At 44.7% G+C, this 18,617-nt stretch overlaps 2 non-coding genes across 2 annotated transcripts; both read left to right on the plus strand.

Moving 5' to 3' along the window:
• Positions 1-7,302: 7,302 nt before the first annotated feature.
• Trnai-uau (transfer RNA isoleucine (anticodon UAU)) lies at positions 7,303-7,394 on the plus strand. The gene is given in 2 exon segments: positions 7,303-7,340; positions 7,359-7,394. It is a non-coding gene; the product is annotated as a tRNA-Ile (tRNA).
• A 111-nt stretch (positions 7,395-7,505) lies between these two features.
• Positions 7,506-7,577, plus strand: Trnad-guc (transfer RNA aspartic acid (anticodon GUC)). The gene has a single exon. It is a non-coding gene; the product is annotated as a tRNA-Asp (tRNA).
• The last annotated feature ends 11,040 nt before the right edge of the window (positions 7,578-18,617 follow it).

Genomic DNA, 18,617 nt, shown 5'->3' on the forward strand with positions numbered 1-18,617 from the left:
AATATATTCAGAATTGATCACTTTTAATTAAAAAGGGGTGCACATTGATGTTATATTCAGCTATTGAACACCAGATGCAAATGTTGAACATAAAATTAATTAAGAAAGTGACTTGGGATTTCAACTACTTGATTGAAAACAGATGCAGTCGATTAGCGCAAATTTATTTTAACTCCGGACCTTCAATCATTACATTACAAGACTCTCCTGTCAGGCAGTGGTAATAAATTGCGTTTGCGTGGAGTAAAGCGCAATAATTCAAAAGTAATTCCTATCGACTGACCCAGGCGTAATGCGAAGTGCGAGAAGAATTCTACAACACATGGCCCATGAAACACTCATGGAAACTTTGCCGACGTGATCCAACAAATTAATCAGTGGCCGGAGTGGGTGTAATATCACCGAATACAGCATGTCGGAGCGTCGTCGTTGTGTGGACGTCGGCCGACCTCGTGGTGCTGCAAGGCTGCGCTCATCTATTCACTCCTAGATATCTTGCTCAGTACATAGCTGAACCAAAACTTTCTATCTCCAAGCTCAATCGTCCTAAACTGCAGAGATGCTCACTCTTTCTCAGGCAAGCTGAGTAAAGTCCGCTCTTCGCCTCGGTTTCCCCTCCAGCAAAATCACTTATGCCAATTGCAGCGCAAGTCACGTTAATTATGCGTCGCTTCCCAGCGCCGACCAATGCCTGCTCTGGGAAGTGAACAAATTCCCACAAAATTTCCCTTCCTCTATTATTTAGCTCCTCCCAGGCCACCCATCTAGGTTAACATCTGCACAACACCAAGTTTTCCAGAATTCTGACTCCCAGGAGAGTACTTCAAATTCCTTGGTCCTACGTTCCCATCGGAGGCCAGCGTATTTCATTCTGTCGCTCTGCACCTGATTTGCTTCAGACTCTGCAGACCGTGAATTCAGCGTGAAGTTGCTATAGTTACGAACACGCATATATTGACCTCTGTTGACCGCTCCACCATAGCTTTGCGCGGCTTTCTCGGATGTTTCACAGAAAACGGGACAATGGACATTTATCAACAGGCGTACAAGTTCTCCATCTGTTTCCCAGTACACCAGCATGGGGTTGGGGTCAACCACCCACTCACTGTCACTCATCTTAAGGCGGCTGGAGACCGCGCCTCGTTACCGCTTTCTCAGAGCTTGAGCCGCCCTAAGCTGCCTATTGCCGCTTCCCTTAGCCGTTCCCACGGCGGCCACGGTCAATTCTGAGTACTTCCCCGGGGGAAACTAGCCTCTAGTAAATCGACGCGTTTCCACAAAGTTTTCATGTCGTGTGAATTACTTTAAAACCATCAGCCAATATTAATTATTCCAATATATCCATACTATACCATCTACAAGATGCATTGTGCCTTGACAGTCATTTTGTTCAGCCCTACTGTTCCCTCAACATGAGTTAGGTGATCTTTAATGACTTCATGTAAGGGGCATAGTTCTTGCCATATTACAGCTTTGGTTCTCTTCGAAGCAAATAAATAAGACTTTCTGTATAAAACAAACTTCTTTCCGCATTTTTTTGTATTTCAACAATGGTTTTACCGTAAATCATGCAGTCTAGACCTCGTCCACATTCTGTTTCAATTCCATCGATTGGGATACCTTCCCGTATCAAGGTTCCCTTACTGGTTTCGGGAGCAACGTTTCATATGGATTGAAAGCCAACTACTTGCAGATCATCTGTCACGACTTCTTGTAACAACACCACAGCTTTCGATTGGTAAATAAATTTCCGCAAGGAAGCCACTTTTAAATCTGTCTCAATCCTATTAACATTGAGTGACATGATTTTGTAAGCTTGTGTCGTTTAGCGGACTTTGCTTTCCTGTTCTGTATCGTTTGACTGCTTGTTTTCCTTGAACATTTTCAGCCTTTTTCCATTCCATTTTCGCACCTGCATGACAGTCTGACTTCACTGTTAATATTTTGATCCTCTAAGTGCTGAGTCTTGTTCTTTTTGCGCCACCCATTGATACTGTTCCTGCCCCGCCCACTGTTACTTCGGCACACGGGGGAGAGGGACGGTCCATGCTCACGACGGCATGTGACAGCCGCGCCGCCGGTTCCCGCGACTGTAAAGCCGGTAAATCCACCTCCAATGCGAGTGCCGGAATATCGCCACAGCCACTTTCAGTTTCCGATAGCCTGTTATCACGAACGTCCCGATCTGTTTGTTGTCCTGCGACCGAGGCAGCTTAAAATATTGATGTTTAGTGTTTTCGCCGTCTGGTTTGTTTTGTGACTGACTACGAGGCGGGACAGCATGTTTACAGTCCGAGCTGTTGGATTCGGTTCGCTGCTGGACTTACTTGGCCTAAGGCTGTGCAGTGTCTTGTGATAGCTGAACCTCCTCGCCCTGCAGGCTGGCTGGCAATGGCGCCTGGGTCGGCTGCTCGCCACAAGTTGTACAGGCAGCGCCTGTTTCAGGAACTGGGAGGGCAGTGGTAGCAATTTCTTTTGCAGCATCCACAGCCTCTATTTCAAAGACTGACCGCTATATACACTACTGGTCATTAAAATTACGGCACCACGAAGATGACGTGCTACAGACGCGAAGTTTAACCGACAGGAAGAAGATGATGTGAAATGCATATGATTAGCTTTTCAGAGCATTCACACAAGGTTGGCGCCTGTGCCGACACCTACAACGTGCCGACATGAGGAAAGTTTCCTACCGATTTCTCATAAACAAACAGCAGTTGACCGGCGTTGCCTGGTGAAACGTTGTTGTGATGCCTCGTGTAAGGAGGAGAAATGCGTACCGTCACGTTTTCGACTTTGATAAAGGTTGGGTTGTAGCCTATGGCGATTGCGGTTTATCGTATCCCAACATTGTTCGCGTTGGCCGAGATCCAATGACTGTTAGCAGAATATGGAATCGGTGGGTTCAGGAGGGTAATACGGAACGCCGTGCTGGATCCCAACGGCCTCGTATCACTAGCAGTCGAGATGACAGGCATCTTATCCGCATGGCGGTAACGGATCGTGCAGCCACGTCTCTATCCCTGAGTCAACAGATGGGGACGTTTGCAAGACAACAACCATCTGCACGAACAGTTCGACGACGTTTGCAGCAGCATGGACTATCAGCTCGGAGAGCATGGCTTCGGTTACCCTTGACGCTGCATCACAGACAGGAGGACCTGCGATGGTGTACTCAACGACGAACCTGGGTGCACGCCGGCCGGTGTGGCCGTGCGGTTAAAGGCGCTTCAGTCTGGAACCGCGTGACCGCTGCGGTCGCAGGTTCGAATCCTGCCTCGGGCATGGATGTGTGTGATGTCCTTAGGTTAGTTAGGTTTAATTAGTTCTAAGTTCTAGGCGACCGATGACCTCAGAAGTTAAGTCGCATAGTGCTCAGAGCCATTTGAACCATTTGAACCTGGGTGCACGAATGGCAAAACGTCATTTTTTCGGATGAATTCTGATTCTGCTTACAGCATCATGATGGTCGCATCCGTGTTTGGCGACATCGCGGTGAACGCACATTGGAAGCGTGTATTCGTCATCACCATACTGGCGTATCACCCGGCGTGATGGTATGGGGTGCCATTGGTTACACGTCTCGGTCACCTCTTGTTCGCATTGACGGCACTTTAAACAGTGGACGTTACATTTCAGATGTGTTACGACCCGTGGATCTACCCTTCACTCGATCCCTGCGAAACCCTACATTTCAGCAGGATAATGCACGATCGCATGTTGTAGGTCCTGCACGGGCCTTTCTGGATACAGAAAATGTTCGACTGCTGCCCTGGCCAGCACATTCTCCAGATCTCTCACCAACTGGAAACGTCTGGTCAGTGGTGGCCGAGCAGCTGGCTCGTCACAATACGCCAGTCATTACTGTTGATGAACTGTGATATCGTGTTGAAGTTGCATGGGTAGCTGTACCTGTACACGCCGTCCAAGCTCTGTTTGACTCAATACCCAGGCGTATCAAGGCCTTTATTACAGCCAGAGGTGGTTGTTCTGGGTACTGATTTCTCACTATCTATGCACCCAAAGTTCGTGAAAATGTAATCCCATGTTAGTTCTAGTATAATATATTTGTCGAATGAATACCCGTTTATCATCTGCATTTCATCTTGGTGTAGCAATTTTAATGGCCAGTAGTGTATATACATGACGTAGGCCTTGTATTCATGTACCATAATGTAAGACAGGATATTTTCCTTAATGTGCATTTCAACTGACCTAGTCCCACTGTGGCGTTGTAGCTTTTGCTGACTGGACCATCGTTCGATCCGGATGTACCGCACATCGCCGTATTTGGCCAACCCCTATTTCAAGTAACAGTTCTCTACTTCTGGGGGTAAATTAAACACACGGACGTTTTCGTTATCTACGTCAGCGTTGGTAATTGTAATTCTCGTAGTACTTACAGTTTCATCGCAATGGCGAAATTCAGCTTTCCCTCCAGTTTTTGGTAGTACCCTGTCTAGAAGCACCTGGTTCAGCAGCTTAACAAACAAGCAGTATTGCTCAGGCTCATAATAAGCGGCGTGCATTTGATCCGATGTAATGTCAATGGTGTCAACAATCCACTGATGAAACCATGAAGAACTTGTTTGTACAGGGCGTGACGTCTTATCGAATTGGACTCGCATTCGGGAGGACGACGGTTCAATCCCGTCTCCAGCCATCCTGATTTAGGTTTTCCGTGATTTCCCTAAATCGTTTCAGGCAAATGCCGGGATGGTTCCTTTGAAAGGGCACGGCCGATTTCCTTCCCCATCCTTCACTAACCCGAGCTTGCGCTCCGTCTCTAATGACCTCGTTGTCGACGGGACGTTAAAACAACACTAACCTAACCTAATCTTATTGAACTCGAAGCGCAGGGTACACTTCCTTGGAAACATTCGAGACATGCCTGCCCTTAGTTAGCGGCCGAAGCCGCTATGAACAGCAGATCGGCTAAGAAACAAAGAAGACTGAAAACATACGGTCTCACACGAAAATACGACCCTACACGTAACGAAACAAACTGTAACAAAGAGCGTTCGCGACTTGTAAACACGAGCTAAGCGGAGCGTCAAGCAAGTCCTCGCAGTACAGTCTCAAGCGGAACCGAATCGAGGCAAACAAACCAAAACAAAAAAAAGGTTCATTTCGTTAATACAATTACTTTAATGCTGAAAAATAAGTTTGTTTTGTTTTATGGATGAACAAGAAGACGAAATAAAAGACAATCATAACAAGGTACTATATCATTGACGTAATACAAATTTATTTTCTGATTGAAAAGAAGTTCATTTTACTTCACGGAAGTAGAAGATAATTAAAAAAATACGTGGATCAAGAATCATTGCTTTCACATAGATTTCTTTCACCTCGCAACAAGTTTGTTTCATTTTTTTTTTTAAAGTTAGTTTTCTTTACGGAAGAAACTGTATATACATGGTGTTACAAAAAGGTATTGTCAAACTTTCAGGAAACATTCCTCACACACAAATTAAGAAAAGATGTTATGTGGACATGTGTCCGGAAACGCTAATTTCCATGTTAGAGCTCATTTTAGTTTCGTCAGTATGTACTGTACTTCCTCGATTCACCGCCAGTTGGCCTAATTGAAGGAAGGTAATGTTGAACATGTGCCTTTACAAGTACGACACAACATGTGGTTCCTGCACGATGGAGCTCCTGCACATTTCAGTCGAAGTGTTCGTACGCTTCTCAGCAACAGATTCGGTGACCGATGGATTGGTAGAGGCGGACCAATTCCATGGCCTCCACGCTCTCCTGACCTCAACGCTCTTGACTCTCATTTATGGGGGCATTTGAAAGCTCTTGTCTACGCAACCCCGGTACCAAATGTAGAGACTCTTCGTGCTCGTATTGTGGACGGCTGTGATACAATACGCCATTCTCCAGGGCTGCATCAGCGTATCAGGGATTCCATGCGACGGAGGGTGGATGTATGTATCCTCGCTAACGGAGGACATTTTGAACATTTCCTGTAACAAGGTGTCTGAAGTCACGCTGGTACGTTCTGTTGCTGTGTGTTTCCATTCCATGATTATTGTGATTTCAAGAGAAGTAATAAAATGAGCTCTAACACGGAAAGTAAGCGTTTCCGGACACATGTCCACATAACATATTTTCTTTCTTTGTGTGTGAGGAATGTTTCCTGAAAGTTTGGCCGTACCTTTTTGTAACACCCTGTTTTACTTCAGGACACCAGCTGCGTCGTCCTTAATGGTATAGTGGATAGTATCCAAGCCTGTCACGCGGCAGACCGGCGCTTGATTTCCCGTCGGGGAGATCCGTTTTTTATATCGCAAAACTGCGCGAATGTTGCTCGTGTGGCGCGAAACAGAATGCCACATCTTAGGAAATGGATCTCGCATTCCTTATACGACGGCGTCGTCGTTCCAGAATTACAGGTTTTGCTATTAATGATGAATCAGTGCACTCCAACCAAGACTTTAGGCTTAATAATAGTTTTAGCAGAACAATGATTCGATCCACGATCTCTGGGCTACAGTCCCAGCGCGCTCCCACAGCACCGCACTCCTGAATGTACATACTCCACTTTTCATCACGTGACGTGGGACACTTCGAAAGTGTTGGCTGCTCGCTTTGCCACGACTTAATTTAATTGCGTGCTATCTCCTAGAGTTATCAGCTTGACTTGTCGCAGGCAGCGATATTTACCGCGAACGCCTCGACATGCAGGTCCGAGATGCTCAGGAATAACACCGCATTCCACGAAGGCGGCGACATACGACATCCGTTGCCTAGTCACGCGCCGTCAACTAACACAGTGCCGACCGCGCTGAAATTCGAACGCGGAAATCTTCTGATCCGTAGTCAGACGCTTTATCCGTTGTGCGAAAGGCCACAGCGTGCATTCCGTATTATGAGACAAGTGCACATCGAAAGTGAACGTGTTTCCGTGCTTTGCGTTTTGCGTATCGTCCTCTCACCGCGGTGGCGAGACCACTCTGGTCTTCCGCGCACTGCAGAGAGCTCCCAAGTAAGAAACCTCTCCTCCAGCTGCGCGGCCGCAGTGGGCCTGCAGGACTTACAGCTTGCCACGCATCTGCTGTCGCTGTTCTACAGGATGCAGAAGGAAAGGCGTGCGTTTTTCTGCATTTTTTCGGCGATGACAAGCGGTTGACATGCTTGTAAGTGTAGAATATGAAACAAGAATCGTGTGAAGCATTCGTAGACAGGTCCTAAAGTCGCAGTATGGCCGCAGGTGACGGTCGTATGACGGGTCTGTACCCACAACAGGTTGGCATCAAAGCGAATACCGCTAACTGTAAGCACTCTGCTGTAGCCCCAGTGGCGCAATTGGTCAGCGCACGGTGCTTATAAGGCGGTAGCCGTGAGAAATGCCTGGGTTGTGAGTTCGAGCCTCACCTGGGGCATACTTTTATTTCGTAGCAGCTGACTCTGGAAGCATCGGGACGCTAGATTTGAGATGTATCACCTACTTGAGTACCATAAGTGTGCGTGCATTGTCGGTATGGATTGCGTCTTCCTCGGTACTATAGTGGTTAGTATATTCGCCTGTCACGCGGGAGACCGGGGTTCGATTCCCCGCCGGGGAGATGCGACTTTCATATCTTGGAAGTTGCACGTGTGGCCCGGAAGAGCATTAACATTGTGATGGTAGCAGAAGAAAAGGCCCGCTTTTTTCTGCATTGTTTCGGTGATGACAAGCGGTTGATATGCATGTAAGGATAGGATATGAAACGAGAATAGTTCGAAGCATTCGTACTCAGGTGCCAAGGCTGCAGCATAGCCGCAAGTGACGATCGTAGGATGTTTTTGTGGCCACCACAGGTTTGCAGTAAAGTGAATACCACTAACGGAGAGCAGAGTGCTGTAGCTCAAATCTAGCTTCACCTATCGTCGAGAGAGATCGTGTTTACGCTGTGCTCCGTTCTGGACAAGCCAGGTTCGCTGTTTCTTGTAATGCTACGTTCTTTATTTATCTTACTGTTAGCTGACCGTTTCGCCCAGTTCTCGATATTTTTATTTTTTATTTTTTTGTCTGGGAATTGGCATTTCTGGTACACAATTCTTGCAACATGCCACTGTAGGCTTTTTTAAATTATAGGACTCTGATTTCTGTAGTAGTATCATTGAACAAAATGTAGGTAGTATGAGATTTACACTTCCTATGGGAATGTTGATGAACTTCAGGTATCTTTTGGTGGACTGGGCTTGCGTACAGTATGCATATTTGAACCCCCGTTTGAAATTTTCGAGCATGTGAGCCAGGTTTTAAGTGCATACTATCGCGTCCTTCCCATTCACTGAGGAAGGTAGGGAAATGGTTACCCGTTGCCTGCAGTGAATGGCCTGAGACAAGTTCGTATCGATTTGATGAAGCTCAAATGGTTCATATGGCTCTGAGCGCTATGGGACTTAACATTTGATGTCATCAGTCCCCTAGAACTTAGTACCACTTCAAACCTAACTAATCTAAGGACATCACACACATCCATGCCCGAGGCAGGATTCGAACCTGCGACCGTAGCGGTCGTGCGGTTCCAGACTGAAGCGCCGAGAACCGCTCGGCCACAGTGGCCGGCTTTGATGAAGCACACCCCGTCCTTAATAAATGTATCCGGATACATCTACATCTACATACATACTCCGCAATCCACCATACGATGCGTGGAGGAGGGTACCTCGTATCACAACTAGCATCTTCTCTCCGTGTTCCACTCCCAAACAGAACTAGCCCTATCTCCTTTATCTTATCTTTGTGGTCTTTCCGCGAAATATAAGTTGGCGGCAGTAAAATTGTACTGCAGTCAGCCTGAAATCCTGGTTCTCTAAATTTACTCAGTAGCGATTCACGAAAATAACGCCTCCTTTCCTCTAGAGACTCCCACCCGAGTTCCTGAAGCATTTCCGTAACACTCGCGTGATGATCAAGCCTACCAGTAACAAATATAGCAGCCCGCCTCTGAATTGCTTCTATGTCCTCCCTCAATCCGACCTGACAGGGATCCCAAACGCTCGAGCAGTACTCAAGAATAGGTAGTATTAGTGTTTTATAAGCGGTCTCCTTTACAGATGAACCACATCTTCCCAAAATTCTACCAATGAACCGAAGACGACTATCCGCCTTCCCCACAACTGCCATTACATGCTTGTCCCGCTTCATATCGCTCTGCAATGTTACGCCCAAATATTTAATCGACGTGACTGTGTCAAGCGCTACACCACTAATGGAGTATTCAAACATTACAGGATTCTTTTTCCTATTCATCTGCATTAATTTACATTTATCTATATATTTAGACTTAGCTTCCATTCTTTACACCAATTACAAATCGTGTCCAGGTCAACTTGTATCCTCCTGCAGTCACTCAACGACGACACCTCCCCGTACACCACAGCATCATCAGCAAACAGCCACACAATGCTATCCACCCTATCCAAAAGATCATATATGTAGATAGAAAACAACAGCGGACCTCCCACACTTCCCTGGGGCACTCCAGATGAACCCTCACCTCCGATGAACACTTACCAACGAGGACAACGTACTGGGTTCTGTTACTTGAGAAGTCTTCGAGCCACTCACATACTTGGGAACCAATCCCATATGCCCACACCTTAGTTAGTAGTCTACAGTGGGCCACCGAGTCAAACGCTTTCCGAAAGTCAAGGAATATGGCATCCGTCTGACACCCTTCATCCATGGTTCGCAAGATATCATGTGAAAAAAGGGGGAGTTGCATTTCGCAGGAGCGATGCTTTCTAAAGCCGTGCTGATGCATGGACAGCAACTTCGCTGTCTCAAGGAAATTCATTATATTCGAACTGAGAATATGTTCGAGAATCCTGCAACAAACCGATGTTAAGGATATTGGTCTGTAATTTTGAGGATCCGTCCTTCTACCCTTCTTATATACAGGCGTCACCTGCGCTTTTTTCCAGTCGCTCGGGACTTTACGTTGGGCAAGAGATTCGCGATAAATGCAAGCTAAGTAAGGAGCCAATGCAGAAGAGTACTCTCTGTAGAACCGAGCTGGAATCCCATCAGGACCTGGCGATTTATTTATTTTCAACCCATTCAGCTGCTTCACAAGCCCAGGGATGTCTATCACTATGTCCTCCATACGGGAATCTGTAATAGACTCAAACGGCAGTATGTTTGTACGATCCTCCTGCGTGAAAGATTTCTCAAATGCTAAATTTAAAATTTCAGCTCTCGTTTTGCTGTCTTCCGTTGCCAGGCCAGACTGATCACTGAGTGACTGGATGGAAGCCTTCTGTCTTTATTTACGATGGACAGCCAACAACTTATTCGATATGCGATTCGACGGAGCACATTCGTGCAGAGTGTTCAGCAGCCGTCCAAGGACAGAGTCACCCGCACACCAGGAGTTGTAAGCAAACGGCTCTCGTGTGCGGCAGCGGCGGTTGACGTACCGCCGCCCCTCCCACTGCGACAAGTGTGACGCAGGAAACGGGCACCGATACTGTCTCACAACTCTTACACCTCCATGATTCCACTAAGCCGACAAGGGGAGGCCACGACGTTTGTAACGCGGATTTACTGAAAACTTCGTACACTCGTAGCACTCCACGAGGACAGCAAAATGTGTAAGCAGTAGCGCGTACTTCTCAAGCGTTATTGATAAAATCGCATGATAATTTCGGTCGTCGAATATATATTTGTGCGTGGCTATTTTAACCATGAAGCGTCTCCGGCAGAGTGGTGCCGGCACGGTAGGTCAGCTTGTTCGGTCAGAGCGTTAATTACCATTTATAATTAAAAAAACTGAGCGAACAGTTGAACGAACAAACTGCACGACTGTCACCGGACGTCCGCCCTGAACAAATTCAGCGAACAATATAGAACAAAATGTTCTTTTTTTTTTAAAAAAAAAAAAAAGTGTTTGGCGTTCAAGCCGCTGGACCGCTGGACCGAGTTCCGTTCGTCAGTTTTTTTTAGTTTTCAGCACAGTCATTTTCTTTACTATTTATATTACAATTGATGTAATGGGGAAAATACGTGTAGTCGGATGAACTTTTATCAAATTTACAATGTTATTTGGCAGTCTACTAATTTTTATTATCACAAATAATGTAATATTCCTAACTATCGACTAGTAAACGACCAAACGCATAAAGTGATACTGAAAATGTATGCTTGTCCGTGTCTTCAAAACTGTTGGTATTTAAACGAAAGAGAACGAGAAAATGCATCTCGGAAAACGCTATTAAAATACACTCGATACTGCATAACCAATTATCAGCGCCGATTTTTAAGGAAATACTGCGTTATGCATGGTTTGCTTCCAAACCATCGTCTGAAAGAGAGGTTTTTGAAAATGTTAACGAAGTTTGTTTTTCCACAGAAAACGTCAAAGGACCTTGCGTATGCGGATACATAGCATTTATTCAATGCAGCTGGTGCCGTTTAACTTTATGTTTGCCATGGTTTTACGAAAAATACCATCCTGCAACTTGTACTCGTAATGTCGAAAGCAACGATTAATTGTACGTCTTTCGGAAGCCGTCTGTGCTGGTCAAAACCTGGAGGTAACAAGTCGTTTCGGGCTCCTTCCAGGTATAAGTGATTTCTCAAACCACGGACAAGCACACATTTTCAGTATCACTTTATGAGTTTGGTCGTTTACTAGTCGATAGTTATGAATATTACATTATTTGTGATAATAAAAATTAGTAGACTGCCAAATAGCAGTGTAAATTTAACAAAAGTTCATCCGATTACACGTATTTTCCCCATTACATCAATTGTAATATAAATAATAAAGAAAATGTGTTGAAAATAAAAAAAAACTGAAGAACGGAACTCGATCCAGCGATCCAGCGGCTTGAACGCCAAACACTTTTTTTAAAAAAAGAACGTTTTGTTCTATATTGTTCGTTGAATTTGTTCAGGGCGGACGTCCGATGATACCCGTGCAGTTTGTTCGTTCAGTTTTTTTTTTATAAAGGGTAGCTAACGCTCTGACCGAACACGCTGAGCTACCGTGCCGGCACCACTCGGCCGGAGACGCTTCATGGTTAAAGTTGCCACGCACAAATATATATTCGACGACCAAAATTATCATGCGATTTTATCAATAACGCTTGAGAAGTACGCGCTACTGCTTACACATTTTGTTGTCCTCGTGGAGTACTACCAGTGTACGAAGTTTGCAGTAAATCCGCGTTACAAGCGTGGTGGACTCCCCTTGTGAGTGAGACTGCTTTCCGCGGCCACAAAAGGAAGAACAAGGTAACCCGGAGGTTTCGACTGATTCTCACCACCGTCAAATTGATCAGCAGCCGCTACGAAAGGTGGGAAACCTAGTCACCGAAGGAGCTTCGCTGCCTAAATCCACACCAAATGACTTGCAATATATATGGAAATTACATCTACTGGATCGCAGAAAAACGAAAAGAAGCGGTCTGCGCTTCCGGTGGCGGAGCAGGGAGGTCAAAAGACCCGAAAGAAGTTGCGCCACATTACGAAGACGATCAACGACCAAAATTATATTGGACCAGAGGCTAAGGACATTTCCCATAGCTCAACTTACAGTTAAGACAAGAAATATGAGGAAAGCTTTTACTACGCAGATCCAGTGGAAGGAGAGCAAGTACGGAAGGCTTAAAGGTATAAAATGATGGTTCCCTCACACGAACATCTGCTGACTGCAACAAAGATCGAGCTTCAACAGGAATGGACTGAGCAACTGATGCGGAGGACAAATTTGTACCTCGAACAACGACGTCAGATGATACGCTGCAGATGGTCATTGAGCATAGAAACGTTGATGAGTGTCTCTTTGCAGTGTGTCCTCTATCATTGAGATGAATTGAAATGCATAGTTTGCCCTGAGATAATTGCAGAAAAATGTTTTTGAACATTAAATTAGTGTTTATGTCATGGCGTATAATTTTTTTTCTCGTTACGTGGAAGGCCACCTACGGTGAAAGCCACAGATGTATAATATAATGACTGAATATTAATAGAATTCGGAGTTCACTATAACTGGCTGCCTTGAAATATTCCTTGTATAATTCTGAAACCTACATTGCATTATAGCAGGAAACAATGGTTCATAAACTTAATTTTCCAGGTTTTAACAGAATTTTAAATGTTGTTTCTGAAAATGAACGGCTACTTTAGCGAAAAACGTTATACCCATGGAGCCACTATGTCTTTTAGAATCTGGTCAAGGAATCTCCTGTAAAATATTTGATACGACCGTAGTCAACATTTATTCTCCCTCTGCAAACAATTCCAGAGCGGCTAGAACTAGATTCTTTACCGGCGAAGTTGTACCTCTGTTAAAAGAGAAAACGGAAAATCTCATCATAGTTGGAGACTGGAATTGTGTCCTGAAGTCGAAAGATCAAACCCCTAACTTTGACTATTCGCAGCCACTGAGTGGTTGTGTAATGGCTCTGCGTCTCAAAGACGTTTGGGACGTGTTATACCTCACACTGGTCACAGTCGCATACTTGACGAATCTTGCAGTCAGTAGAATTGATAGAATATATGTATCCGAAGGCCTAAATCAGTACGTATCTGCCATCGATACGATTCCATCAAGTTTTTCTAACCACTCTGGCGTCCCTTGTAGCATTAATCTTGTCAAGCAAAAAATCTACTGGGAGCGAGGACTTTGGAAATTAAATGTCAGTATCCTTAACGACAGAATACGTGCAAGTGACGTGGAACATGTGCCTCAAAGCGAAACCAAGATACGTTTCAACTATTGAATGGTGGACCAGATTCGCCAAAAGGAAACTGAGAATAATTTTGATTGATTATGGCAAAGAAAAGGCAAAACTTCTGAAAGGCACAATAGAATGCATGTTTGAGAGAACAATGCGATCGTCCCTTCTTGTCTGATCAGCACTTCATTCAAATAAAGAAAATGAATGCAGTTTTAACACAACTAAAACGGAAACAACTTGGTGGTTGGGGTGAAGTCAAGGTCGCACTGAACTGTAGAAGACGGAACTGCCTCTCTGTATCATCTCATAAGGCATGCAAAGAATAGACGGGAGAGTTTCATAAATGAACTACGTACTGCGAACAACGACTAGCACCATGATCAAAATAACATGAGTAACGAAATTCACCCGTTGTTTCAGTAATCATATACTACAACTGATTTCAAGGAGCGGTATGTAGAGGTATTACTTGAAGGCACAGGCTCTATAGTCACCGAGGATGAGAAAAGAGAGATGTTGACAATATTTTCGAGTGACGAAATTTTGGATAACGTCAAAACCTCTCCAGTCAACAGGACTCCTGGCTCTGACGGTCTATCGGTGAAATTTTATAAAAAAATTTGGGATATTATGGGCCATACGTTGATCGACGCAATCAATGAAGTCATCAACGGTATGTCAATACCTCAGGGACTTAAAGAAGGTGACTTTATGATGGTACCCAAAGGGCGCCGAACGAAACATATCAGTAACCTGCGACATAAATGTTTATTAAATGATCACTGCAAACTTGCTGCACATGCACTGAAACTTCGATTGAATAGGGTACTACAACGAATCATTGGACAGGACCAAACAGCCCTCCCTCACAGAAGTGTCATTAAAACTGTCAGTGGATACCGTGATATAATCTCAGCCTTTTCAGCAACTAAAGTTAACGATTCCCTACTTTTGATCGATTCTGAGAAATACATTTCATCTACATCTACATCCATACTCCGCAAGCCACCTGGCGGTGTGTGGCGGAGGGTACCTTGAGTACCTCTATCGGTTCTCCCTCTTATTCCAGTCTCGTATTGTTCGTGGAAAGAAGGATTGTCGGTAAGCTTCTGTGTGGCCTCTAATCTCTCTGATTTTATCCTCATGGTCTCTTCGCGAGATATACGTAGGAGGGAGCAATATACTGCTTGACTCTTCGGTGAAGGTATGTTCTCGAAACTTTAACAAAAGCCCGTACCGAGCTACTGAGCGTCTCTCCTGCAGAGTCTTCCACTGGAGTTTATCTATCATCTCCGTAACGCTTTCGCGATTACTAAATGATCCTGTAACGAAGCGCACTGCTCTCCGTTCGGTCTTCTCTATCTCTTCTATCAACCCTATCTGGTACGGATCCCACACTGCTGAGCAGTATTCAAGTAGTGGGCGAACAAGCGTACTGTAACCTACTTCCTTTGTTTTCGGATTGCATTTCCTTAGGATTCTTCCAATGAATCTCAGTCTGGCATCTGCTTTACCGACGATCAACTTTATATGATCATTCCATTTCCATTTTAAATCATTCCTAATGCGTACTCCCAGATAATTTATGGAATTAACTGCTTCCAGTTGCTGACCTGCTATTTTGTAGCTAAATGATAAGGGATCTATCTTTCTATGTATTCGCAGCACATTACACTTGTCTACATTGAGGTTCAATTGCCATTCCCTGCACCGTGCGTCAATTCGCTGCAGATCCTCCTGCATTTCAGTACAATTTTCCATTGTTACAACCTCTCGATACACCACAGCATCATCTGCAAAAAGCCTCAGTGAACTTCCGATGTCATCCACAATGTCATTTATGTATATTGTGAATAGCAACGGTCCTATGACACTCCCCTGCGGGACACCTGAAATCACTCTTACTTCGGAAGACTTCTCTCCATTGAGAATGACATGCTGCGTTCTGTTATCTAGGAACTCTTCAATCCAATCACACCATTGGTCTGATAGTCCATATGCTCTTACTTTGTTCATTAAACGACTGTGGAGAACTGTATCGAACGCCTTGAGGAAGTCAAGAAACATGGCATCTACTGTGAACCCGTGTCTATGGCCCTCTGAGTCTCGTGGACGAATAGCGCGAGCTGGGTTTCACACGACCGTCTTTTTCGAAACCCATGCTGATTCCTACAGAGTAGATTTCTAGTCTCCGGAAAAGTCATTACACTCGAACATAATACGTGTTCCAAAATTCTACAACTGATCGACGTTAGAGATATAGGCCTATAGTTCTACACATCTATTCGACTTCCCTTCTTGAAAACGGGGATGACCTGTGCCCTTTTCCAATCCTTTGGAACGCTACGCTCTTCTAGAGACCTACGGTACACCGCTGCAAGAAGGGGGGCAAGTTCCTTCGCGTACTCTGTGTAAAATCGAACTGGTATCCCATCACGTCCAGCGGCCTTTCCTCTTTTGAGCGATTTTAATTGTTTCTCTATCCCTCTGTCGTCTATTTCGATATCTACCATTTTGTTATCTGTACGACAATCTAGAGAAGGAACTACAGTGAAGTCTTCCTCTGTGAAACAGCTTTGGAAAAAGACATTTAGTATTTCGGCCTTAAGTCTGTCATCCTCTGTTTCAGTATAATTTTGGTCACAGAGTGCCTGGACATTTTGTTTTGATCCACCTACCGCTTTGACATAAGACCAAAATTTCTTAGGATTTTCTGCCAAGTCAGTACATGGAACTTTACTTTCGAATTCATTGAACGCCTCTCGCATAGCCCTCCTCAGACTACATTTCGCTTCGCGTAATTTTTGTTTGTCTGCAAGGCTTTGGCTATGTTTATGTTTGCTGTGAAGTTCCCTTTGCTTCCGCAGCAGTTTTCTAACTCGGTTGTTGTACCATGGTGGCTCCTTTCAATCTCTTACGATCTTGCTTGGCACATACTCATCGAACGCACATTGTACGATGGTTTTGAACTTTGTCCACTGATCCTCAACACTATCTGTACTTGAGACAAAACTTTTGTGTTGAGCCGTCAGGTACTCAGTAATCTGCTTTTTGTCACTTTTGCTAAACAGAAAAATCTTCCTACCTTTTTTAATATTTCTATTTACGGCTGAAATCATCGATGCCGTAACCGCTTTATGATCGCTGATTCCCTGTTCTGCGTTAACTGTTTCAAATAGTTCGGGTCTGTTTGTCACCAGAAGGTCTAATATGTTACCGCCACGAGTCGGTTCTCTGTTTAACTGCTCAAGGTAGTTTTCAGATAAAGCACTTTAAAAAAGTTTCACTGTATTCTTTGTCCCTGCCACCCGTTATGAACGTTTGAATCTCCCAGTCTATATCCAGCAAATTAAAATCTCCACCCAGAACTATAACATGGTGGGGAAATCTACTCGAAATATTTTCCAAATTATCCATCAGGTGCTCAGCCACAACAGCTGCTGAGCCAGGGGGCCTATAGAGACATCCAATTACCATGTCTGAGCCTGCTTTAACCGTGACCTTCACCCAAATCATTTCACATTTCGGATCTCCTTCAATTTCCTTCGATACTATTGCACTTCTTATCGCTATAAACACGTCTCCCCCTTCACTATCCAGCCTGTCTCTGCGGTATACATTCCAATCTGAGTTTAGGATTTCATTACTGTTTACGTCTGGTTTCAGCCAACTTTCTGTCCCGTTGTGACCGTTTATTAATGAGAGCATTTCTGGGACCTTTCTATAGACGCTCCTGCAGTTTGCTATTAGCACATTAATATTGTTATTCCCTGTTGCATTTTGCCTACTCCTACCTTGCCGCGTCTCAGGAGGCGTCTTGTCGGGCCTAGGGAGAGAATTCTCTAACCTAAAAAACCCCCATGTGCACTCCACACGTACTCCGCTACCCTTGTAGCCGCTTCCGGCATGTAGTGCACGCCTGACCTATTCAGGGGGACCCTACATTTCTCCACCCGATAGCGGAGGTCGAGAAATTTGCACCCCAGATCTCCGCAGAATCGTCTGAGCCTATGGTTTAAGCCTTCCACTCGGCTCCAAACCAGAGGACCGCGATCGGTTCTGGGAACGATACTACAAATAGATAGCTCTGATTCCACCCCGCGAGCGAGGCTTTCCGCCTTCACCAATTCCGCCAACCGCCCGTGCGAACTGAGGATGACCTCTGAACCCAGACGGAAGGAGTCATTGGTGCCGACATGAGCAACAATTTGCAGTCGGGTGCACCCAGTGCTCTCTATCGCCGCTGGCAGGGCCTCCTCCACATCTCGGATGAGACTCCCCGGCAAGCAGACAGAGTGAATACTGGCCTTCTTCCCCGACCTTTTGACCAGATTGATCACCATTACATTTTTAAAACTAAAATGTGTGATTACGGGGATGACAGAAAAAATATTTGTTAGCGGACAATGTATGAGAGACATCAATATTTTTAGGGGCTTTCCGCAAGGAAGCCCGGTTTCCATGCTGCTATATATCATAGCAATTGAACCTCTTCCCCGAAAATTAAACGATTCCTTGGAAGTTATCATGATAATGTATGTCAAGAAAGTAATTAACATGTATGGGGATGATTTAGGTGTCGTAGTGAGGAGCGAAAAAGATGTTCAAAATTCAAAGAACGCAGTCCACATTTATTGCAGTAGTACTGGTGATGAAGTGAATACAACGAAAAGTTCTTTGCTTCATTTGAATGGCTATGTGAGCAACGTCTTAGACTGGGTTAGCTCTACTAACCATCATAAGTTCCTGGGTTAATTCTACTAACCATCATAAGTTCCTAGGTGTAACATTATCTAAATATCCGCTCAAGATGGCTTCGGTTAACTGGAAGGACTGCTTACAAACATCATAATTTCAAGAAAAAAGCATAGAAACAGGGATCCTAATTTAATTCAGAAGTACAACTGATTAACTGCATAATCCTGTCC

This window comes from Schistocerca serialis, chromosome 9 (assembly GCF_023864345.2).
Source record: "Schistocerca serialis cubense isolate TAMUIC-IGC-003099 chromosome 9, iqSchSeri2.2, whole genome shotgun sequence".
Lineage (NCBI taxonomy): Eukaryota > Metazoa > Arthropoda > Insecta > Orthoptera > Acrididae > Schistocerca > Schistocerca serialis.